The sequence below is a fragment of the Oncorhynchus mykiss genome, chromosome 22 (assembly GCF_013265735.2).
Source record: "Oncorhynchus mykiss isolate Arlee chromosome 22, USDA_OmykA_1.1, whole genome shotgun sequence".
Taxonomy (NCBI): Eukaryota; Metazoa; Chordata; class Actinopteri; order Salmoniformes; family Salmonidae; genus Oncorhynchus; species Oncorhynchus mykiss.
In genome coordinates this window covers 35,329,599-35,355,293 of record NC_048586.1, presented here as the reverse complement: position 1 = coordinate 35,355,293, position 25,695 = coordinate 35,329,599, and the positions used below count along the sequence as shown (strand labels likewise).

The 25,695-nt window shown below is 41.0% G+C and overlaps 1 pseudogene; it reads left to right on the top strand.

Moving 5' to 3' along the window:
• LOC110502094 overlaps positions 1-25,695 on the top strand; it is a 332,876-nt pseudogene that overhangs the window by 115,912 nt on the left and 191,269 nt on the right.

Sequence of the window (25,695 nt, the reverse complement as noted above, 5' to 3'; positions counted from 1 at the left end):
GGTAGACCTCCCTTTGAAATGACTTTGATAGCAACAGTAAATCCATTTTGTTATTAAGTGGAGCTTTCTTAATAATAATCATTCTCACAATTGCACATGGTTTTAGTCAGTCATAAATATCAAAGCTAAGCAGGGCTGAACTTGGTTAAAACCCTGGAATGGAGACCAAAGGAATAACTGTAGATATATCAACTCTTCAGTAGGAGTTTCTGCCCAACCTGTAGTTTTTTTTTCTGATAGTGGATTTAACTTTATACAGGATTTGTCTATGTTGAAAATTGGTTACCATGATGACATAATCCTTTCACCCTCAAAATACATTGATTACTTTTTAAAAAATCCAATGTATTTTCCATGTCACATTACTTTGACAAATGAAATTGAAACAACTTTGATTCAACCAGTTTGTGCCCAGTGGGATGTGCAGAGTGGGATGTGCAAAATGTACCTTGCCTAAAACGTGACTTCTGAGACCTCCCCAATCTAATGCACATTCTTATGACATGAAGGAGTCAAACCTAGTCAGTCAAACTTGCTATTTTTCTTCTGTGTCCCAAGATGATGACTGTGGAGATGGTAGTGACGAGGTGAGTTGTGTCCACTACTGCTCCAACACCCAGTTCCAGTGCTCCAGTGGGAGATGTATTCCAGACCACTGGGCCTGCGATGAGGACGACGACTGTGGAGACTTCAGTGATGAGAACACCACCTGTGGAGGGTCTGGAGCTGGTGAGAGAAACCATGCTGTTTTTTGTAATTCCTTTATTGTAGCACTTTTAGAATTCGTAATGCAAATGCAACTTCATAAGTGATAGTGCCATCCCCCATTTTGACAAATTAATGTACTCTGCACTAAGTATCATGTTAACTATCCCAACATTGTGAGTATTGTGTTTTTCCTATTTTGCTGCATTACAACCTGTAATTTAAATTAATTTTTATTTGGATGTCATCTAATGGACATACACAAAATAATCCAAATTGGTGAAGTGAAATGAAAAAAATAACTTGTTATAAAAACTTCCCAAAAATAAAAAACGGAAGCAAGGGGCACCACCAAGGATCTCTCCAAAAAAGTCAGGGACAAAGTTGTGGAGATGTACAGATCATGTTTGGGTTATAAAAAAATATCCGAAACTTTGAACATCCCATGGAGCACCATTAAATCATTATAAGAAATGGAAAGAATATGGCACCACAACAAACCTGCCAAAAGAGGGCCACCCACCGAAACTCACCGACCAGGCAAGGAGGGCATTGATCAGAGAGGCAACAAAAATACCAAAGATAACCCTGAAGGAGCTGCAAAGCTCCACAGCAGAGATTGGAGTCTCTGTCCATAGGACCATTTTAAGCCGTACACTCCACAGAGCTGGGCTTTACGGAAGAGTGGCCAGAAAAAAGCCATTACTTAAAGAAAAAAATAAGCAAACATGTTTGGTGTTCGCCAAAAGGCATGTGGGAGACACCCCAAACATATGGAAGAAGGTACTCTGGTCAGTTGAGACAAAAATGTAGCTTTTTGGCCATCAAGGAAAATGCTATGTCTGGCACAAAGCCAACACCTCTCATCACCCCAAGAACACCATCCCCACAGTGAAGAATGGTGGTGGCAGCATCATGCTGTGGGGATGTTTTTCATTGGCAGGGACTGGGAAACTGGTCAGAATTGAAGGAATGATGGCTGGTGCTAAATAGAGGGGAATTCTTGAGGGAAACCTGTTTCAGTCTTCCAGAGATTTGAGACTGGGATGGAAGCAACACACAAGTGGTTTAAGGGGAAACGTGTAAATGTCTTGGAATGGCCTAGTCAAGTCCCAGAGCTCAATCCAGTTGAGAAGATTGCTGGACACCAGCGGAACCCATCCAACTTGAAGGAGCTGGAGCAGTTTTGCCTTGAAGAATGGGCCAAAATCCCAGTGGCTAGATGTGCCAATCTTATAGAGACATACCCTAAGAGACTTGCAGCTGTAATTGCTGCAAAAGGTGGCTCTATAAAGTATTGACTTTGGGGGGGATTGAATAGTTATGCACAGTCAAGTTTGCAGTTTTTTTGTCTTAATTTTTGTTTTAAAAAACTATTTTGCATCTTCAAAGTGATAGGCATGTTGTGTAAATCAAATGATACAAACCTCCCAAAAATGTAATTTAATTCCAGGTTGTAAGGCAACAAAATAGGAAAAATGGGGGGGGGGGGGGGGGGGGGGTGAATACTTTCGCAAGCCACTGTAGATGCTTTCAAGGTGGGCTAACTACTCATCCTCATTACTGCACATGAAACATTGAGAGTAACTATTAATTATTCATTTGGCATTTAAATCAGTAGAAATATATGTATGTTTTTAAAGATAATTTGTTTAATTTTATAATAACTGTTAACTGGTCTGGTCTAATGTCCTTAAGTCTTCATCTTCCTCTCACAGCTCTCGCACTGCTGATCTAATCTCATCTACTGTTTACAACAGTACAACATCAACATTTGAATATTTTAATCTGGTATAATTACCTCAGAAAGCTGAGCCTAGCCCGGATAGCTGAAATGCTCACAGCTCACTACCTTGTCACTAGAATGAGGAAGTTATTCATCAAACCGTCTCCCATCTCCAGCCTTTTCCTTTCTACTCTAATACAGTGTAGTGTTGCTGGGTTGTGGTCCACCCCTGGGGTTAAAGCTCTGGCTCGGCAGCCCCTGACTGTTATGGAAATACTTCTGATCTCTGATTTCAGAAGTCGTTTTTTTTCCTGGCAATGTGGAAATGGTTAGGTTGAATACAATCGGTCTTGTGACTGACTACCTAGCATGATTCAAAATAACATTTGAAAGATCAATCATACAGATAATTTTGCCATAGCTTTGAATGGAAAATAATATACATAACCCAATATTGTCAAAAGTTTGCCCACTGGGAACCAATTTTCACATTCACAGATGGATTCTATTTAAGAGATAATGCCAGAGAAGTTGGTGTTTGGGGGATATATTAGCAAGGGTGTTGTTCGTCAAGGGACGGAAAACTGTGCCAATATATCCTCCAAACACCGGTTTTGAGGGCATTATTACTTTTATACAATGGGTTACCAACATATTCAAATAGCGATTGACATATTTTCATTTTTTTTATTTTGATGAATTTATTCATACTATTTCATCCTTCCACAAGATATAGTCCCGACATAAATCTAGGGTTGCTACACAAGCCGGCAGGTCATTCGTTCTATCGGTTCAGTTGCCAGAGATGCAACTCAGTCATTCAGTCTTTTTGTTCTGTATCTATGGATGCAACCCAGTCGTTCATTCTAAATGTTACATTGCAGTACTGGCTGGCAACGTTCTTATCCCTTGCTTGCTAGCTAGCCAACCACAGCTAACTTACATTTACGTCAAACAGTGCAGCCAGAACAACAACAAAGGAGCTGCATTTGCGTTTGTTTAAGCTGTTTTCTAGTGCCATGTATTTAGATACATCCATAACAATGAGCTAATGATGCACAATTTCACCTGGCATAGAAAATGTGCTCTCTAGTCAGGACAATGTTGTTCAGGGAAGTTAGCCAACAACACAGTCACTTCAAACAGAAGATGGAAAGACAGCAATCTAGCTGCATTTCATTTCATTTTACCTTTTTTTTATTGACATTTCTTTGCATATATCCATAAAAATTATGACAGCTGTTTCATGATTTTGACTGGCTGAGAAAAGTTATCTGCCTGTCTGTCTCATCCAGACACGTTTATTTCTATGCGACAGCTGGAGATCGAATTTCAATATTGAAACAATGTTGCAAATGTCGGTGAGACAGACAGCAAGGTACAGTGGGGCAAAAAAGTATTTAGTCAGCCACCAATTGTGCAAGTTCTCCCACTTAAAAAGATGAGAAGGGCCGGTAATTTTCATCATAGGTACACTTCAACTATGACAGACAAAATGAGGAGAAAGAATCTAGAAAATCACATTGTATGATTTTTAACAAATTTATTTGCAAATTATGGTGAAAAATAAGTATTTGGTCAATAACAAAAGTTTATCTCAATACTTTGTTATATACCCTTTGTTGGCAATGACAGAGGTCAAACGTTTTCTGTCAGTCTTCACAAGGTTTTCACACACTGTTGCTGTTTTTTTGTCCCATTCCTCCATGCAGATCTCCTTTAGAGCAGTGATGTTTTGGGGCTGTTGCTGGGCAACACGGACTTTCAACTCCCTCCAAAGATTTTCTATGGGGTTGAGATCTGGAGACTGGCTAGGCCACTCCAGGACCTTGAAATGCTTCTTACGAAGCCACTCCTTCATTGCCCGGGCAGTGTGTTTGGGATCATTGTCATGCTGAAAGACCCAGCCACGTTTCATCTTCAATGCCCTTGCTGATGGAAGGAGGTTTTCACTCAAAATCTCACGATACATGGCCCTATTCATTCTTTCCTTTACACGGATCAGTCATCCTGGTCCCTTTGCAGAAAAACAGCCGCAAAGCATGGTGTTTCCACCCCCATGCTTCACAGTAGGTATGGTGTTCTTTGGATGTAACTCAGCATTCTTTGTCCTCCAAACACGACAAGTTGAGTTTTTACCAAAAAGTTATATTTTGGTTTCATCTGACCATATGACATTCTCCCAATCTTCTTCTAAATCATCCAAATGCTCTCTAGCAAACTTCAGACGGAACTGGACATGTACTGGCTTAAGCAGGGGGACACGTCTGGCACTGCAGGATTTGAGTCCCTGGCGGCGTAGTGTGTTACTGATGGAAGGCTTTGTTACTTTGGTCCCAGCTCTATGCAGGTCATTCACTAGGTCCCCACGTGTAGTTCTGAGATTTTTGCTCACCGTTCTTGTGATCATTTTGACCCCACGGGGGGAGATCTTGCGTGGAGCCCCAGATCGAGGGAGATTATCAGTGGTCTTGTATGTCTTCCATTTCCTAATAATTGCTCCCACAGTTGATTTCTTCAAACCAAGCTGCTTACCTATTGCAGATTCAGTCTTCCCAGCCTGGTGCAGGTATACAATTTTGTTTCTGGTGTCCTTTGACAGCTCTTTTGTCTTGGCCATAGTGGAGTTTGGAGTGTGACTGTTTGAGGTTGTGGACAGGTGTCTTTTATACTGATAACAAGTTCAAACAGGTGCCATTAATACAGGTAATGAGTGGAGGACAGAGGAGCCTCTTAAAGAAGAAGTTACAGGTCTGTGAGATCCAGAAATCTTGCTTGTTTTTAGGTGACCAAATACTTATTTTCCACCATAATTTTCAAATAAATTAATTAAAAATCCTACAATGTGATTTTCTGGAAAAAAAATTATCATTTTGTCTGTCATAGTTGAAGTGTACCTATGATGAAAATTACAGGCCTCTCTCATCTTTTTAAGTGGGAGAACTTGCACAATTGGTGGCTGACTAAATACTTTTCCCCCACTGTATATTAAAATCTCCGCTGTTGAAAATCAAATGCTAGTCTTAATGAAACAAGAGATAATGTCTAAATGTTTTTTCTAGTGGAGATCAAGTTTATAAATTGCCTGGCTGGGCTGATGAGATACTGTATTGCGCAGTAAGATGGAACAGCATTTCAACATCATAGCTTTAGCCGGTGTTAACTTTTGGAATAGACACTGGTTGGAATGCCGTTTTAACTAATGAGCATCCAGGATTAGACCCACCCATTGTATAATTATTTATTCATTTTTCCCTTGCAGCATTGCCTCCTGTGATAGAGTGCAGTGGGGATGAGTTCCACTGTACGGAAGATGGTACGTGTATCCCAGAGCGCTGGAGGTGTGATGGGGACAAAGACTGCGAGGACGGTAGTGATGAGGTGGCCTGTGAGGGCACCAAGAGGATTTGTGACCCCAAGGCCAAGTTCACATGCAAAGACACAGGTAGGATAGAGACTTCTCTGTCAGTAATCATAATCCAGAACCAAAACTTCCTAGCTACTCGGTTTGCCTAAGAAAATATTTTGTCTGATGGTAGTGTACAATCTTTGACCATTACATTAATGATAAATTAGAAGCGAATTTAAAAGGATGACATTGACCAACATCAAATAGCAGAGCTAGAAACTCTATCCTCACCAACTGTCTATGTAGTACATCAAAGAAACAGCATATATTTTATAGTACCATCTCTACAAAAAAAGAATGGCATGAAAAAAATCATGTAGCTGGAATTTATAGTTGCCGCTTCGCTTTATTGGCTCCTGATTTTATCTTTTTTGTACATAATCTTTCCGCCATAATTTTCTATGACCAAAAAGAGCTCCTGGACATTAGAACAGTGATCACTAAACTCAATTAAGATTTATACTTCAATGAGTCGGCGACACAGGACATAATGCTTAACCCGAACCAGGCCCTAATCCCTGATTTGGAAGAGAAAGAGACTGCTATATAGAGGCCGATGTGCGGAAATCCTGATGAAACTACGGCGTTGAGTAAATTAACCACCGCTATTTCTGTTCTATTGGTGAATGTACAATCACTGGAGAGCAAACTGGACGAGCTCCGTTCGAGACTATCTTATCAACAGGACCTGAAGGACTGTAATATCCTATGTTCCTCTGAAACTTGGCTGAACAAGGACACTGACAATATTCTAGATGGTTTTTCTATGCATCGGCAGGACAGAACGGCAATGTCGGGTAAGCTCAAGGGGCGTGGTGTGTGTCTCTCTGTTAACAACAGCTGGTGTGGAATCTCTAATAAAGTAAGTCTCAAGGTTCTATTCACCTGAGATAGAATACCCCATGAGAAGCTATTGACCATGCTATTTACCTAGAGTTTTCATCTATATTTTTCAGAGCTGTCTATTACCACCAAAAAATTTTGCTGGCACAAAGACGGCCCTCAACGAACTGTATAGGGCCACAAGCAAACAAGAAAATGCTCATCCAGAAGTAATACTGTATACCTGCATGTTTCAACCAGTAGTCCCTATGCCCAAGAACGCCTAGACATCCTGTCCAAACAAATATTGCCCCATAGCACTCACATCTGTCGCCATGAAATACTTTGCAAGGCTGGTCAAGGCTCACATCAAAACCATCATCCAAGGCACCTTTGCGCCACTCCAAATCACATACCGCCCCACCAGATGCAGACATGGTGCAATCTCTATTGCACTCCACACTGCCCTTGGACAAAAGGAACACCTACGGGAGAATGTTGTTCATTGACTACAGCTCAGCATTCAACACCATAGTGCCCTCCAAGCTCACCACTAAGTTAAGGACCCTGGGACTGAACACCCTCTGCAACTGATTCCTGGTCTTCCTGACGGGATGCCCCCAGGTGATGAGGGCAGGCGAAAACACATTTGCCACGCTGACCCTCAACACGGGGGACCCTCTGGGGTGCATGCTCAGTCCTCTCTTGTACTCCCTACTCACCCAGGACTACGTGGCCACGCATGACTCCAACACCATCATTAAGTTTGCCAAAAACACAACGGTGGTAGACCTGATCCCCGATAATGATGAGACAGCTTATAAGGAGGAGGTCAGAGAACTGGCATTGTGGTGCCAGGACAACAACTTATTCCTCAACATCAGCAAGACAAAGGAGTTGATCGTGCACTACAGGAAACAGAGGGCCGAGCACGCCCCCTCACATCACTAAGGATCTATCTTGGTCCAAACTAACCAACACAGCCGTTCCCCTGACGAGGCTGAACATATTTGGCATGGGCATCTCAGATCCTCAAAAAGTTCTACAGCTGAACCATTGAGAGCATCTTGACTAGCTACATCACCGTACATCACTGGGGCCAAACTCCCTGCCAATACAGGACCTCTATACCTGGCGTTGTCAGATGAAGGCCTTAAAAATTGTCAAAGACTCCAGCTACCCAAGTCAAAGACTGTTCTCTCTGCTATCACACGACAAGCGGTACCAATGCACCAAGTCTGGAACCAACAGGACCCTGAACAGCTTCTACCCCCAAGCTATAAGACTGCTAAGTTGTTATTTAAATAGTTAACCAAATAGATACCCGGAATATCTGCATTGATCCTTTTTGCACTAACTTTGTTGACTCTGCTACTGTTTACTATCTGTAACTCTATTCCTAGTTACAGTATATGTATGTACATATCCTCTTCAATTACCTTGTATTCCTGCACATCGATACGGCACTGGTACCCCTTGTATATAGCCAAGTTATTGTTACTCATTGTGTAATTATTATTACTTTTATTATGTTTTACTTTTCTATTATTTCTCTATTTTCTTTCTCTCTACATTGTTGGGAAGGGCCCATAAGTAAGCATTTCAATGTTAGTTCACACCTGTTGTTTACTAAGCATATGATGAATAACATTTGATTTGAAATTTGGTTTTAAGTGCAACAGAGGTGAATCCAGTTTTTATCGCAGGCCTCTAAATTAGGATGCTCTTTAATCCAGGCTTCACACAGTCACTGGCCTAGCTGCATTAATTAATGATGATACTGTAAATTCTGTAAATTCTGGCATATCTGTGCCTCTTCCCCTGCAGTTATTCCACCTGCTCTGGCTGCCTCTTTGTAATACACATGGCGAGCAAGGGGAATTTGAGATTATCCCTGGTAGCAGGTATCAGGAGGCTGTAATTATCTAGCTGTGGATTTTCATTTGAAGTGAAGCATTTAACTCACAACTGTGGCTGTGCCTTTCTGTTGATGGCAGGAAGAAGATAGATTTTTTACAAAATATCTCAGCAGTGCATTACCTCATGTAATGTAGTACTGTATATTCTAGTCTAAACTCACGATACTGTACACTGTGCATATTTTACAGTCTTTGTAGACTGCAATCACCTCATTCTGTTGAAAATATTATGTTTTGGATCATGCCATGCCTTAAATTGCTTTCAGGCTGTTGGTATGAATTCTTTATTCTTGATTTAGATGTCAAATAGCTTTTTTTCAAAGTGCCTGAGGGATTATTCACCAAGTTTATTACAGATGCTTGACATTCACTGTGTGGTTATGTTGATTGGTTCCTCTTCAGCATTTGCAGTAGTGTATTCCCTTAGCGTTATATTTCAGAGGTTCTACTCGACTGTGTGGACAGTTGATCATTCACATTGTCTCTGAGGAATATCTTCTGCCTCTTTTTTTGGTTGTGTTTATGGATTGTGCGCATTTGTGTGTGTTTGTGTATGTCTGGATGTATCTGTATACATGGGACACCATCAGGAAAGTGTATCACCAAGAGCTGGGTTTGTGATGGAGATATCGACTGTGAGGATCGTTCCGATGAGGATTCCTGTGAGGCAGCTGTCTGTAAGCCTCCAAAATACCCCTGTGCCAATGACACCTCCATTTGCCTGCCACCAGAGAAGATCTGCAACGGCAAGACCGACTGTGCTGACCAGTCTGACGAAAGGCCTTTCTGTGGTAATAAGGAGAGATATTATTTGTAGTACACCATATTGCTTGATACCCTAGAAATAGATTAGTCTGTGGTCTTTCTGCCTAGTAGTGAAGAAGTGTTCCATGTTTTTAAGTGGAAGAGATGTGTTTAGAGCAGTGGTATTCAAACTTTTCCATCTGGGACACCATTTTTTCTCACCAGAATTTCTGGGGACTCAATTCTTGTTGACAGAAATTTGAGCAACTCCACCCCAAATCTAATGACACAACCTTACAATCTGTAAAGTTTTATATTCACATAAACAAATAACCCTTCACATTCATTACATTTCCATCTCTCTAAGACAGTGGTTCTCAAACCTCTTCTTGGGGACCCCCAGATGTTTCAGAATTTGGTTGTAGCTCTGAACTAACAACTTGACTAGTTGAAAAGAAGTGTTCCATGTTTTTAAGTGGAAGCTTGCTAGCTCTGGAATAGACTGAATACATGGAATGACTGGGGGCACCCAAGGAGAAGTTTGAGAAGCACTAAACTACGATTTTTTATTATTTCGGGTCGGGGGGGGTCGGGTCGGGTCGGGGGGGTCGGGGGACACTGTGGCCCCATCTGACAATACCTCTGGACAGGACCAACCAAGCAGGATATACTGTAACTCCTCTCACTTTGCCAAAGTACAGCCCCCACACCACTAGAGGGATATCAACAGACCACCAACTTACTACCCTGAGACAAGGCTGAATATAGCCCACGAAGATCTCTTCTACCGCACAAACCCGATGGGGTGCAAGACCGGACAGGAAGATCACGTCGGTGACTCAACCTACTCAAGTCGAGTATAGTGCAAAAAAGCCTATTTCGCACATAGTGCACTACTTTTGAACAGAGCCCTACGCAGAAAATTGTAAACGGAAAAGGGTTTAGGGAAGAGGGTGCGATTTGGGATACACCATTTGAGAAAAGGCCCACACAGTGCTGCCAGCTTCATAACCAATTAGGTCACACAGGGAGACCTTGAGGGACCTGATTGATTTGAGCCAACTCAGCAGGAGTCATTCCTCCAGCTGTAACCTATGGGTGCACAGTGCTCCTATATCCTCTTCCACCCTCCACACACGCAGGCAACTAGGGGACCCCCGCGGAGAAAATGCTATCGTTTTTTTGTCTGTACCAAGAAGATTGTCTTAATCATGGCTAGCTAGCAAGGAGACTTCTGATCTGTAGTGTCCTTTTCTCACCAGAATGCCTTCTTACTTATAATAATCTGGTGCCTAGCTGCTTCAGAGAAAAGTATTTCATTACAGACTGGGGAGTGAATGGGAAACAGACTGCACAAAGAAAGAAAAGTCATTCTTATTTGTTTTCCCTCTCCATATTAGTTTTATGAAAGGAATAGTAGACAACTCCACAACTTTCCGATTTCATTTTGTGCCTTGGCTATAATAAAGGCGTTGTCCCTCAGGTCATGCTACCGAGGACGAACAGAACTGTGGAGCCTTTTTCATTATGTAATTAATAGCTTTCGTTATGTTGAATATGCAGCGGAAATATTCTGTCATCATGCTTGACTAGGAATCTCTAGCTCAGAGCAAAAAGTGGCAGTGTTATTCTTGTGCCAGCTAGTTTTAATTCTGATATTATTTGCGTTCTCATTCTTTTTTTAAGCGTACCATGCAGCATATGGCCCAACATATTGTGGTATATTCTTTTTCTAACCTCCGTTGAGGATCCCCCTGTTCATTAACAACCCAATGCTCTTTTGAAAACCATCTCAGATAAGTGATTGGTTCTTGCTTGCTGTCCTCTCTCTCTCTCTCTACTCCCAGATCGGAGTTGGTTCTTACTTCCTGTTCTCTCTCTCTCTGCTCCCAGATAAGTGTTTGGTGGCCAAGGTTGGCTGCAGCCATCAGTGCACGGTGGTACCAGGGACGGGGGTGGTCTGCTCCTGCCCTCCAGGGCTCCACCTGGACTCTAACAACAGGACTTGTGAGGCGGTGGACTACTGCAGTAGGCATCTGAAGTGCAGCCAGGTGTGTGAGCAGTACAAGACCACCGTCAAGTGTTCCTGCTACCCAGGCTGGAGGCTTGGCCCTGATGGAGACAGCTGCCACAGCACAGGTTAGGTGACAGAGTGTGTCTGTGTGGGGGTTGTGAGGACTGCGTGTGTAGAGAATATAGAGTAGAGTAGTACTTTATTGATCCTAACTTGGGAAATTGTTTTATTGCTCAACATTATTAATAAATTACAAAAACAAGACCCGTATGCATGATAAACACATTTGTTTTTTAAACACATGATAAGACATATAGGATGGTTCCTCCAAGTTAATAGCCATTAAAGATGGAGACCCGTGTAAGATAGGTAACAAATACTGTTGTCTATCCTACTCCTGGGAATCAAGCAACAACAACATTCCTATTAAGAAGGCATCAGAAAGAAGGCAGTGTGTGTGTGTGTGTGTGTGTTTTTTTTTGGGGGGGGGTGTTTTACATAAATCCAATCACACAGCTTTACATGACAAGAACAAACCGTCTACTTGTGTTGTAGTTTGTGTGATTGAATTGATGTTTTGGATGTTTTTTTTGCTTCTGTGCTGCTGCTCGTAAACGAGGAGAACATGGCAGAACATGCAGCCTTGATGTGTCACATTCAGATTTATGAAGCTCGTTTTTTACTACTCGCCTCTCTATTTCCCTCAGAGATTGATGGCAGTTGCAGTGCTAATCATATGTTAAAACAGGGAAAGAATAGGCAATTTACTAAAGAATCACATGAACATTTTATTGGTTTTTACATAAATCAATTTTCTGCGCACAATAGAAAACTGAGTAAGAACCTCATTTAATTTAGACAAATGTGCTATTGAATCTGTGGTGATGTTTCATGCAAGAGCTCTAGCTTCTGTACAGAGAATTTCAGGTATAACTGAATTATAAGTAAGTAGGGACTTGTCAGTATAGCAAGTAGCTAACATCCCTTCTCCCTACACTATCCAATCTTTCTCATTGTTCTGTGATTTGAGGATAATATGTGTCTCCATAGTCAGGATAGGGTTTCTGTTCTGTGCATAACACAGGTTTTGCCTTAGAGTAACCTTGTACCTGGAATTCTCTGAATATAAGGTGTGTGTACCAGTGCCCAGTCATGAAAGAGCATGATCCAGTGTGTGTGCATGGGCGTGTTTGTGTAGTCATGCATACCTGTGTATGTCCTCCACTAATGGCTCCAGTTCAGACCGCTCATGTTGTTATTGTTATGGCATCGGTCACCTCCGCTTTAACATCGGTCACCTCCATTTTAACATCGGTCACCTCCATTTTAACACCGGTCACCTCCATTTTAACATTGATCACCTCCATTTTAACATCGGTCACCTCCATTTTAACATCGGTCAACTCCGCTTTAACATCGGTCACCTCCATTTTAACACCGGTCACCTCCATTTTAACATCGGTCACCTCCATTTTAACATCGGTCACCTCCATTTTAACATCGGTCAACTCCGCTTTAACATCGTTCACCTCCATTTTAACATCTGTCACCTCCATTTTAACATCGGTCACCTCCGCTTTAACATCGGTCACCTCCATTTTAACATCGGTCACCTCCGCTTTAACATCGGTCACCTCCATTTTAACATCGGTCACCTCCATTTTAACATCGGTCACCTCCATTTTAACATCGGTCACCTCCGCTTTAACATCGGTCACCTCCGCTTTAACATCGGTCACCTCCGCTTTAACATCGGTCACCTCCGCTTTAACATCGGTCACCTCCAGTTTAACATCGGTCACCTCCAGTTTAACATCGGTCACCTCCAGTTTAACATCGGTCACCTCCATTTTAACATCGGTCACCTCCATTTTAACATCGGTCACCTCCGCTTAAACATCAGTCACCTCCGTTTTAACATCGGTCACCTCCATTTTAACTCTTTCCTCTTCGTTTCCTTCTTTTCTTTCCTTCGGCCAGATCCCTTTGAGGCTTTCATTATCTTCTCTATCCGGCATGAGATAAGACGGATAGATCTTCATAAGCGAGACTACAGCCTGATGGTGCCAGGGCTCCGGAACACAATTGCGCTTGACTTCCACTTTAATCACAGCCTGCTCTACTGGACAGATGTGGTGGAGGATAAGATCTACAGAGGACGCCTCTCAGACTCTGGAGGTATGTAGGTCCTATACGTTAGATCTAGGCTACATGTTAGATCTAAATGGTGTATTCTATTGGGATTTCAGACTCTGAAGGTACATAGGTCTAAGCTGCACATTAAATCGTAAAAGCTGTGATGTTTTAAGGGTATCAGAATCTTTAAATACTTTGGTTAGGCTAAGCGTTAGATCTAAATGCTGTGATCTATTGGATGAGGAGGATAAACATGGCTTCCTTCCCTCCCACTCTTCAACTGTAATGGAACTTTTTTTAGACTTTCCAACTACATAGGTTAGTTCAGTAATGTTCCCAGTTTAGTTCTACTTACAGTAGCACCCTTTGATACTGTGAGTGATACTGTCCCTCCATTGAGGAGTTATTTCAATAGGTTAATGCTGAGTGTAGTGGGTAGACTCTAGAACACTCCGTAGTCTTCCCACTGTTATAGTACGTCTCTGAAGACTGATGAATTACAGCTTCTTGTTTGGTATTTGGTTTGGTGTTTTGTGCTGCACTACATTCTGTGCCTCTGCTGCAATATAACTCTTTCTCTTAATGTGTTCTTAATGTTTTACATTAGGAAGGTGTTAATGTTTTGTACACTCAGTGTATTTCTCCCTTTTGTGATCCTTCCACAAAGGCTGCAGTTGCAGAGGATCACTGTAAACAGCTGGATTATAGACATACTGGCAAAACCTTTTATGTTTAATGGAACACTTCTTTCTTACTCAATAGTTTTTTAGCTACGGTTTTCTCCCCATAAAATGTAATTTTGTTGGCAGACCAACAAACAAATCCCCTCAATAAGGTGGAAATTATCAGGGTGAGTTGAATATATCCCTTCTCCAGTCTTCTCTCACCTAGTGTGTGTCAGTGGAGGCTGCTGATGGGAGGACGGCTCATAATAATGGCTAGAACGGAGCGAATGGCATGGCATCAAGCAAATGGAAACCATGTGTTTGATGTATTTCATTCCACTCCACTGATTCCGCTCCATGAGCCCATTCTCCCCAATTAAGGTGCCACCAACCTCCTGTGATGTGTGCATTGATGACCATGGTGCTGTGGGTTGGTCTGTCTCACCGGGTGTAAAGGGTGGTGACCATGGTTCTGTGGTTGGTGTTCCATCAGGTGTGACAGGGATCGAGGTGGTTGTGCAGCATGGGCTGGCCACTCCAGAGGGGCTGGCGGTGGATTGGATAGCAGGGAACCTGTACTGGATCGACAGTAACCTGGACCAGATTGAGGTGGCCAGGCTGAATGGCGATATGAGGACCACACTGATAGCTGGATGGATGGAGCATCCACGGGCCATCGCTCTGGACCCAGGACAAGGGTGGGTGCTAATTCACATCAGTCCTGGGTTCAAATAGCGATTGTTTTCTGTAAAATGCTTTGAGTGTTTGATTGAGTCTATCTAGAGTGACAGATGTGCAGGGTTTACACTTTTGGTATTATTCAATTTGTTCTGTTGTGCCAGACAAGCTCAATCAAACAAAGCTAAACTATTTGAAAGAAAACAAATACTATTTAAATCCAGACTCAAATACTGTACACAATCAATCAGGTTTGAGGTCATAATATGAAAAACAACCGCCTTCAAATTCTTCTACTTCCTTCTCCCTTGATATATGAAGATGTCTGCTATGTTAAGGTCCATTAGTGATACAAATATAGAAGACATTTATAATAATACTGTGGACATTCTAGCGAAGACAAGTGATATGGCTAATATTTTCCTCTTCCCTGACTCATGCACTTTACCACTCTTACTTTTTCTATTTTAATACATTGCTTCAATTAATCTCTGAACAATCTCACAGGCACAAAGTTGGATAAAAAAACAGAATAAGAAGATTTTTTGGCATAGTGGGTTTAGCCTAGTTCTTCCATTTATGCATACTGATGAATTACATTTATGTGATCATAAAAGTGGTTTATTTTGTTTTAAAACAAAGTCCAGACATTCATAAAAATCAATTAAGTAGTCTTATAAGAAATACATCTGCACTGCACATTTTAAGGGGGATGACTGCATTATAGAGGATAACACATTCTGATTAATGGATGATTTCTGTGCCTACAGGAAAAGTTTCTCTCCATAGCAATAATTCTAATGTAATTACTTGAATCCACTCAAAAGAGTGGGCCATTGATCTAAGGGGCCTGATCCAATGAATAAGGCTATTGATCTGTAGAAGGATATTTGTCCTAACACTGTTTCATTGTCATCATTGCCCAATTTAAGCCCGTGCTCTTTAAGGGCTCTATGGGTCTCCCGCACTTGCCTGTGGCTCTGTGGGCAAAAGCAGGATAGTTGCCATGTTTGGGAAAAGAAATCGCAGTGTTCATTTACAGGCTACATTGAGCCGTAGAGAATGTAATAAAAAGCAGATGGCTTCCAGTTCCAGCCAATGTCACAGATGTTGTGGAACATGGATCGGTTTGGTGCAGTTCTAGGCTACTCAGACTGCTACCAATGTGTATGTTCACGAGTCCCACTGACGGCTATACACTTATGGCTATGTAGTTATTGTAGTTTGCAATGCTATTACATTGACAAAACAATGAAAATCGTTATGAAAGACCACCCCCAAAAATTTAAGGGGACTCTTTGAATTACCTTGTACGTATGACTTAGTGTCTCTTTTGAACAACTTCGTATCTTGTTTGAACACATTTTTTATTAAGTTGTTCAATTAAGATACTAAATCATTCAAACAAGATACTAAGTTGTTCGAAGGACATACTAAGTTGTTAGGATGAGATAATTCTAAAAGTGGATCCGTTTTCTTTTTTCATGGCCTTCAGTCTTGGTCATCTGAGGGAAAATAAGAATAATACACTTAATCTTCAATGTTTGCTTTAGAGCTGTCCCTGAAGAAAAAAATCTTTGCCAACCAAAAGTTGTATGTTCTTTTAAAACGTGTATTTTTCCATATATAGACACCCTATGTGTTTTAATAAAATCAACTACAATATATATGCATTGAGCTTGTCTGATGCTTTAAGCGCACTGTTTGATGAAATAAGACAGAAATGACTTGAAGGAGACTGAGATCAAGATAACCAGAAGAAAAAAACCTGACCTGCCATCCTCCTCCCACTCCTACATCCTCCTCCCACTCCTACACCTACTGGCTTTTGCAGATTCTGGCTTAACTCTCCTGAAGCTGCCGTTAACAGACTACATAATGAGTCGGCAAACTTTCTCATGTGGAATGCCAATTTATCTTACTTACCATTTCTACCGATCTGTGTGCCAGTTATGGTTTTCGTATGCACATTTTCGTGGAACAGTTTCATTGCATTTATAATAAAGTCTTCGTATCTCAAAGTCATTGTCATATGATTAATCAAAATTCGATCCAAATCTAAATGAAAATGATACAAAGCTAAAAAGTAACGTCTATTGCCATTGCCAACTATATTAAAAATAGCCTATAAAGCCAATAAAAAAAAACATTGTAGCCTGCAGTTCGAAAATATTCGGATAAAAATAAATATCACATACATCACATTGGCTACACATGGCCTGTCTGCAACAAACTTGAAACATTGTATCAACTATTAACTTAGGTCTGGCCCTGAAGGTCATGCTAGCAAACTTGCAACATTGTATAAAATATTCTGGGCCCTCAGGGTTTCCTGCACCAGTAAGCTCGAAACAGACACAGCTGTAGGCTATTTGCTCACGGGATAAGAAGTAATCAGATAGGCCTATTTCATGACGTTTCCACTGGATCAGAGCATGACGTTGTTCCCTTTCACACTAAGTGGTTATCGAAAGGGAGAGCTGGAAAGATCTTTCAACTACATTGAGGAACTATTATCATTCTCAGTCAGTGAAAAACAGACTTCGTTTACTTGCTGTTTGAGGTGAAGAAAACATTACTTTGAGAAGCTCTGCAGCTCATTAGTCGTGTTGCGTTAAGCCATTCAGAAATACTGTCAGAATCCCAAATGGGCACATTTATATGCGTCCTTTTGCACGCAGGCCATGTAGCCTATAGGCCTACTTCTATGCATAATCAGGTACGTGTTCTTACTCAACATTGACAGAAGCGCTCCAAACAAAAGACTATAGCTTTGTTTAAATACTCATACTAACCACACTAACCATACTATTTGTAACATAAATTGAGTATGCAGTATGCTTATTAGTCATATTATGCATATGGTTAGTATGCCAAAGCAGTGGACACTATTTCAATGCTTTTAAGGCCCATCGTGGAATTCTTCAGAAAATGGGAGTAGCTTCACAACATTTTCAGATTTGAAGAAAACTGTGGAAAATATACAGCCGGAGTCTGCCGAGAGCACATACAAATTCATTGCGTTAACAAATTATGACAAATGTTAAGAAAATGTTGAGCAATGTAATAAAGTAATGACTTTTCAAATAAGTTATGTTACACGTTCTGTTGGCTGACAATTTATCTATGCTAGCCTTATGAACCGCATAGCATATCATTACAGTAGTTGCTTGTATGTACCCGTATGTTAGCTAGCTACCTAATGTTAATTAGCTACTAATGCATCGAACTTGCCGATATATTAACTATATGCTATCTAACTGCCCAACATGTATTGACTTGATTATTCACTTCATTCTTAGCTTAGCTAAGTAGTATAGTCATTGTGCATTCTCAGTGGGAATTGTTAATGAAATCGTAAGATGTCCGGTTAGTCATTTGTTATGCTAACAAGCTAGCAAGAAGTTGCATAGCAACAGCATCAACTTCTGGTAGAGAGGCGAAGCGCTAGTACTCTCAACGGAAAGGACAACGTTCTTTTACAGTATACTAAAATGATCTAATAGTATATAGTATGTAGTGTATATACTCATTAAGTATGTAGTAAACAGTATGTTAGTATGGGTATTCGAACAAAGCTAATGACTAAATTGACAAAACTAATGACTAAATTGACAAAACAAAAAAAGTTGTTTCTCTGAAATGTAGCATAGGTTGTGCGCTCTGCAAACAGCGTGTCCACTCTAACAATGAGATTTGTAAAAGTCTGGAATAATAATATGTTGAATGCATTAACAGAAATTACGGTAACCAAACAAACATTATAGATTCAACATTATATGAATTAACGGTAAATGTACTACTGGTGATATATATATATAATGGGGAATTGATAGACACTAACAATCAAATGCTAACAATTCACACAATTAAGTTATGAAACAGTGACAAATTGCACAAATTGACGGTTGAGAGTACATTCTGGAGAGGGACATCTAAACCACATGCCACTTCTTCTTCAATCCCCGGCACCTCCACGATGGATTAGTCTCGGCCTCCGCAATGGATTAGTTCACTGAAATGGGCACGAATAAGACAGGTGTCTCGTGGCATAAAATAAATAAATGATATATATATACATACAGTGCCTTCGTGAAGTATTCAGGCCCCTTGTCTTTTTCCACATTGTGTTACGTTACAGCCTTATTCTAAAATCAATGAAACTTCTTAAGGCTAGGGGTTCCCCTCGACAACATTCCGCTGAAAATGCAGAGCGCGAAATTCAAAAATGCATTCACAAGTGCAATACACCAAAATAAAGCTTAAATTGTAATTTTTAGAAATGTTTGCTAATTTATATTTAAAAAATCAAATATCATATTTACTTAAGTATTCAGACCGTTTACTCAGTACTTTATTGAAGCACCTTTGGAAGTAATTACAGCATCGAGTCTTCTTGGGTATGACGCTACAAGCTTGAAACACCTGATTTGGGAAGTTTCTCCCATTCTTCTCTGCAGAATCCCTCAAGCTCTAAAAGGTTGAATGGGGAGCATTGCTGCATTTTCAGGTCTCTCCAGAGATGTTCGATCAGGTTCAAGTCTGGGCTCTAGCCGGGCCACTCAAGAACATTCAGAGACTTGTCCCGACGCTAATCCTGCGTTGTCTTGGCTGTGTACTTAGGGGCGTTGTCTTGTTGGAAGATGAACTATCACCCCGGTTTGAGTTCCTGAGCACTCTGGAGCAGGTTTTCATCAAGGATCTCTCTGTAATTTGCTCCGTTCATCTTTGCCTTATTAGTGACTAGTCTCCCAGTCCCTGCCACTGAAAAACATCCCCACAGCATGATGCTGCCACCACTGTGCTTCACCGTATGGATGGTGCCACTTTTCCTTCAGACATTAAGCTTGGCATTCAGTCCGAAGAGTTCAGTCTTGGTTTCATCAGACAAGAGAATAGTGTTGCTCATGGTCTTAGAGACTTTAACTTCAAGCGGGCTGTCATGTGCCTTTTACTGAGGAGTGGCTTCCGTCTGGCCACTCTACCATAAAGGCCTGATTGGTGGAGTACTGCAGAGATGGTTGTCCTTCTGGAAGGTTCTCCCTTCTCCACAAAGGAACACTAGATCTCTGTCAGGAACACTAGAGCTCTGTCAGAGTGACCATTGGGTTCATGGTCACCAACCTGACCATGGCCCTTCTCCCCCATTTGCTCAGTTTGGCTAGGCGGCCAGCTCTAGGAAGAGTCTTGGTTGTTCCAAGCTTCTTCTATTTAAGAATGATGGAGGCCACTGTGTTATTGGGATCTTCAATGTTGCAGACATTTTTTGGAACCCTTCCCCAGATCTGTGACAATTTCGAGTATCATAGCAAAGGGTCTGAATACTTATGCAAATAAGATATTTCTGTTTGAAATCTTTTATATATTTGCAAACATTTCTAAAAACCTGTTTTCGCTTTGTCTTTATTGGGTGTTGTGTGAAGATTGTTCAGGAATTGTTTTTATTTAATACATTTTAGAATTAGGCTGTAACGTAACAAAATAGGGAAATAGCGCCAGCTGTGCCATCAGAGTCCTTGGGTTCGCGCCCAGGCTCTGTCGTAACCGGCCGCGACCGGGAGGTCCTTGGGGCGACACATTGGCCTAGCGTCGTCCGGGTTAGGGAGGGATTGGTCGGTAGGGATCTCCTTGTCTCATCGCGCACCAGCAACTCCTGTGGCGGGCCGGGCACAGTGGTTGCCAGGTGCACGGTGTAGCCTCCGACACATTGGTGCGGCTGGCTTCCGGGTTGGATGCGCGCTGTGTTAAGAAGCAGTACGGCTGGTTGGGTTGTGTATCGGAGGACGCATGACATTCAGCCTTCGTCTCTCCCGAGCCCGTACGGGAGTTGTAGCAATGAGACAAGATAGTAGCTACTACAACAATTGGATACCACGAAATTGGGGAGAAAAAGGGGTTAAAAAAAAAAAAAAAAAGTTTGGACACACCTGCTGCGTGAATCAGGCCTTCAAAGTTGAAATGCTGCAAAGAAACCACTACTAAAGGACACCAATAAGAAGAGACTTACTTGGGCCAAGAAACACGAGAAATGGACATTAGACTGATGGAAATCTGTCCTTTGGTCTGATGAGTCCACATTTGAGATTTTTGGTTCCAACTGCCGTGTCTTTGTGAGACGAGGAGTAGGTGAATGGGTTATCTCTGCATGTGTGGTTCCTACTGTGAAGCATAGAGGATGAGGTGTGATGGTGTGGGGGTGCATTGCTGGTGACACTGTCAGTGATTTATTCAGATTTCAAAGCACACTTAACCAGCATGGATACCACAGCATTCTGCAGCGATACGCCATCCCATCTGATTTGCGCTTAGTGGGAGTATAATTTGTTTTTCAACAGGACAATGACGCAAAACACACCTCCAGGCTGTGTAAGGGCTATTTGACCAAAAAGGAGAGTGATGGAGTCCTGCATGAAATAATCTGACCTCCACAATCCTCCAACCTTAGCCCAATTGAGATGGTTTGGGATGAGTTTGACCACAGAGTGAAGGAAAAGCAGCCAACAAGTGCTCAGCATATGTGGGAACTCCTTCAAATCTGTTAGAAAAGCATTCATCGTGAAGCTGCTAGAGAGAATGCCAAGAGAGTGCAATGCTGTCATCAAGGCAAAATGTGGCAATGCTGTCATCAAGGCAAAATTGAAGAATATATATTGATTTTTTTAACATCTTGAGTGTAGGGGGCAGTATTTTGATGTTTGGATGAAAAACATACCCAAATGAAACGGCCTATTTCTCAGGCCCAGAATCTAGAATATGTATATAATTGTAAGATTAGGATAGAAAACACTCTAAAGTTTCCAAAACTGTCAAATTATTGTCTGTGTGTAAAACAGAACTGATATTGCAGGTGAAAACCCAACCCGGAAGTGCTGTTTTTCCTGAAAGCTCTCTGTTCCATTGCCTGCCTTCACTCCATTTAAAGGGATATCAACCAGATTCCTTTTCCTATGGCTTCACCATGGTGTGAACAGTCTTTAGACATAGTTTCAGGCTTTTATTTTGAAAAATGAGCGAGAACGATCACATTGTGTCATTGTATGGCTGGGTGCCAGTAGCGTTTTGCATGCGCAACAGCTTGGATCAGACATTTATCTCTCTATCCCATTGAAGAAGCTACAGTCCCGGTTGAAATATTATTGATTATATATTGTAAAAACAACCTGAGGATTGATGATAAAAAAACGTTTGACATTTTTCTACGAACTTTACGGATACGATTTGGAATTTTCGTCTGCGATGTTGTGACCGCTCGAGCCTGTGGATTTCTGACCATAACACACCAACCAAATGGAAGCTTTTTTGAAATCTGACACGCCAGGTGGATTAACAACAAGCTAATCTGTGTTTTGCTATATTGTACTTGTGATTTCATGACAATGTAATATTTTTAGTAATTTAATTTGAATTTGGCGCTCTGCCATTCAGCGGATGTTGACGAAAATGATCCTGCTAACGGGATGGGTGCATCAAGAAAGTTAACACTTTTTTGGTTACTACATGATTCAAAATCTGTTATTTCAAAGTTGTGACGTCTTCACTTTTATTCTACAATGTAGAAAATAGTAAAATAAAGAGAAACCCTTGAAATAGTAGGTGTGTCCAAACATTTGACTGGTGCTATATATATATTCTACTATTTGAATAAAATGCATCTCAGTCGACCAAACAATCGACCAGTCAATTGGGGTCAGCCCTAGTTTTCTTTTGTATTCAACACAGTGAATGGTTTTGTTATCTAGTTTGTGCTATTGTCTAATTTTGTCCATTTGTTCATTTGTTTCAAATGATCTTAATTCATTTATTCCTTACATGGAGGCTTTTTCTTCAAGTCCTGTTTAATCTATCAGTCTTCTTTGGATCATCTGAATGGGTTTTATTGTCTTGGGTTTTCTGCTTGCTCTTCGTAGTCTAAGGCTGGTTACTGTAGAGCACTTTGTTGATGTTGACGTAAAAACATCTTTATACATTCATTTTCTTGATTGATTGAATGTTTTTAGAATCCTGTTCTGGACAGACTGGGACGCTACCTTCCCCCGTATCGAGGCTGCTTCTATGAGCGGAGGAGGACGACACATTGTGTTCAAGGACATGGAGATAGGAGCCTGGCCCAACGGACTAACTCTGGATCATTTGGAGAAGAGAATCGTCTGGACTGACGCTCGGTAATTCACTCACACGTTATAATGCTTTATGTAACCTTTATTTACATATAACCTTTACAAGTCAATTAATAACATATTCTTATTTACATTGACAACATATCAGGATAGGAGCACAGCAGTGATGAACATTAGGCTGCAGTGATGCCTATTTGGATACACATATGGTATAAGCATGAACAGCATGTTATATTCTTTGCCTCATCTCCTTTAGGGAGATGTTCAATTACAGCGAACAGAAGGCCAATTTATCTAAATGTGCCGTAACCACAGGAAGACATTTCTATGATGAGAAAATATCACTTCTTCTATCGTCAGAATATACATTAAGATTATTATTATTATTCGATTTACATTAACATTCTACAGCATTCCCAAAAAAACACCATATGACATCCTTGTTAAAACACCTTCCTCACTATTTGGGAACTAGTGGAAACTGTGCTTTAAATTACATTTTAATTTAAAAGTAAATAAGGAGATGCAATGTATACAACCATGGTAGCCTTACCTGGGTAGTCTTTTTCATCTTTAGACATTCACCTTCCTTACTCTTACACACAATACATTGAATCAAGAGTAAATATACCAAGTGAATGAGCAGCTGCAATGTACTGTTCAGTACTCTCATGGCATAGCTAGTCTGTTTACTGTATATAGACCGGCAGCCTCATGATGAAATCCATACCACAGTGTCTCTTTTCACCAACAGCTCTCATGCCTTCTATGCTACAATGTATTGTACATCCATGGTTACTCTATCTGAATAGTCTGCATATACTGTGTCTCTTTCTCTATACAATCTCATGACATCCAGATAATGTATTTTCCCTCTAACAGCTTTGATGTAATCTTATCTGAGCTGTATGTTATCTACCTGGCTAGTCTGTTTACTGTACCTACTCTGGCTAGTCTGCTTACTGTTTAGAGTCACCCTCGTACTGTATCATATCTTCTCCCTCTCACAGCTCTGATGCCATCTACTCAGCGCTGTACGACGGAAGTGGGGTCATAGAGATCCTGAGGGGACATGAGTATCTGTCACACCCCTTTGCGGTGTCCCTATTCGGGGGCAGTGTCTACTGGACAGACTGGAGGACTAACAGCCTGGCCAGGGCCAACAAGTGGACGGGCCGTAATGTCACAGTGATCCAGAAGACCAGCGCTCAGCCCTTTGACCTACAGATTTTCCACCCCAGCAGACAGCCACAAGGTAAACGGCCTAGACCTACACTGTTAGCCGTTTTTGTAATTCTATCAGTAACTTAATGTATTAATAAACATTATGATACTGTATAAACTGAATAAAGTAGATTACCATAGATTGCACAGTAAAATTCCATACATTTGTTTTACAGCACACTGTAAGACAGTTCTGTAATTTCAACAGTAAAACACTATAGGAGGCACAGTAAAATACTGTATTTATGTTTTACAGTGGTAATTTGTGGTGCATTGTGGGAAAATCGGCGGGAAAGAGTCTCTTGCTCATTAACATATTTGAAGGTGTGCCTTGTTAGAGGCTATATTTGTTGCACCCGTGAGTGGGAGTGCTGTACCAATTCAACTGATATGTGGTAGTGGTTACCTGACAAATACGTTTAAGTAGGGTACAGATCAGATTAGCAGAATGTCTAAAACCTTTAATGGTTGAGTGATTAGTCATGTCCATTGATCTGTTTTGTTTTCTAGTTCCTGTCAGTTTACAAGCCTTTGTTAAGGCCTACGGTGCCATATAAAATACCAATAGCAACTACTGATTTTATTTTCATACATTTAAATAATAAAGTACTGTATTGCTGTTATGCTATACCGTTTTTGCATAACAGATTGGGCTCTGTTTTCTGCAGTGTGAACAGGCAAAAGCCTCATGGAATTGCATATTTCAAGCCACATGTCAAACCACCTTAGGTTTGAAGTAGATGAAAATCTGTTTCCTGGCCATGTGACTTGTCTCAACAGTAAAATCAGATATATTTGCCCTTGTTGTTTTTAGACTGTTATTTGGCAATATCTATTCTGTTGACACTTTGACGATAACATGACATGGTAGCTAACTAGCTTGTTAATTGTTTACTAACAAATGAGTTAATGTGCTGGAAAGCTAAACAGCTACCTAGCTAGCTAGTTGACTGCTGTGGCTAGCCAAAGATGAATTGTTTTGAAAGTTGGATTGTCTTCTCCTTTGAGGCTTTAATTACAATGAATTTGAACATTCACAGCAACTGGGAAATGTTCATGGCAGTTATAGATGTCACCTTAGCTTGCTACATAACTTCTGAGTGATAGGAAGCAGGAGCACCACCACCAATCAGCCTACACCGCTGCACACACACCCGTTGTCACAATGAAAACTAGCATAGCCATGTCAGCAAATAACTGCTGTCTGAACACACACACATCCGATTTGATCACTTGTAACTTGCTGTTTGGACACTCAGTATTCCGAAACAGATTTTATAAACACAACTGATTTGAGTATTAAGGCCTGCAGAGTGAACAAGGCTTTAATGGTTAAATATTTACCCATGTCCATTTGATCTGTTTGGCCTGTAACCACGGCCAGTTTGATGCCTTTGTTCTCAGTGATTTGTTTAGGACTAAACAGCAATGAAGATTCTCCATTTATCTCACTTCCCTGCTGTATCCTGAAAACTGGTTGCATATAACTCTTACTCAAATTCTGAAAATAATATGTATCAGATTTGGCCCATTATT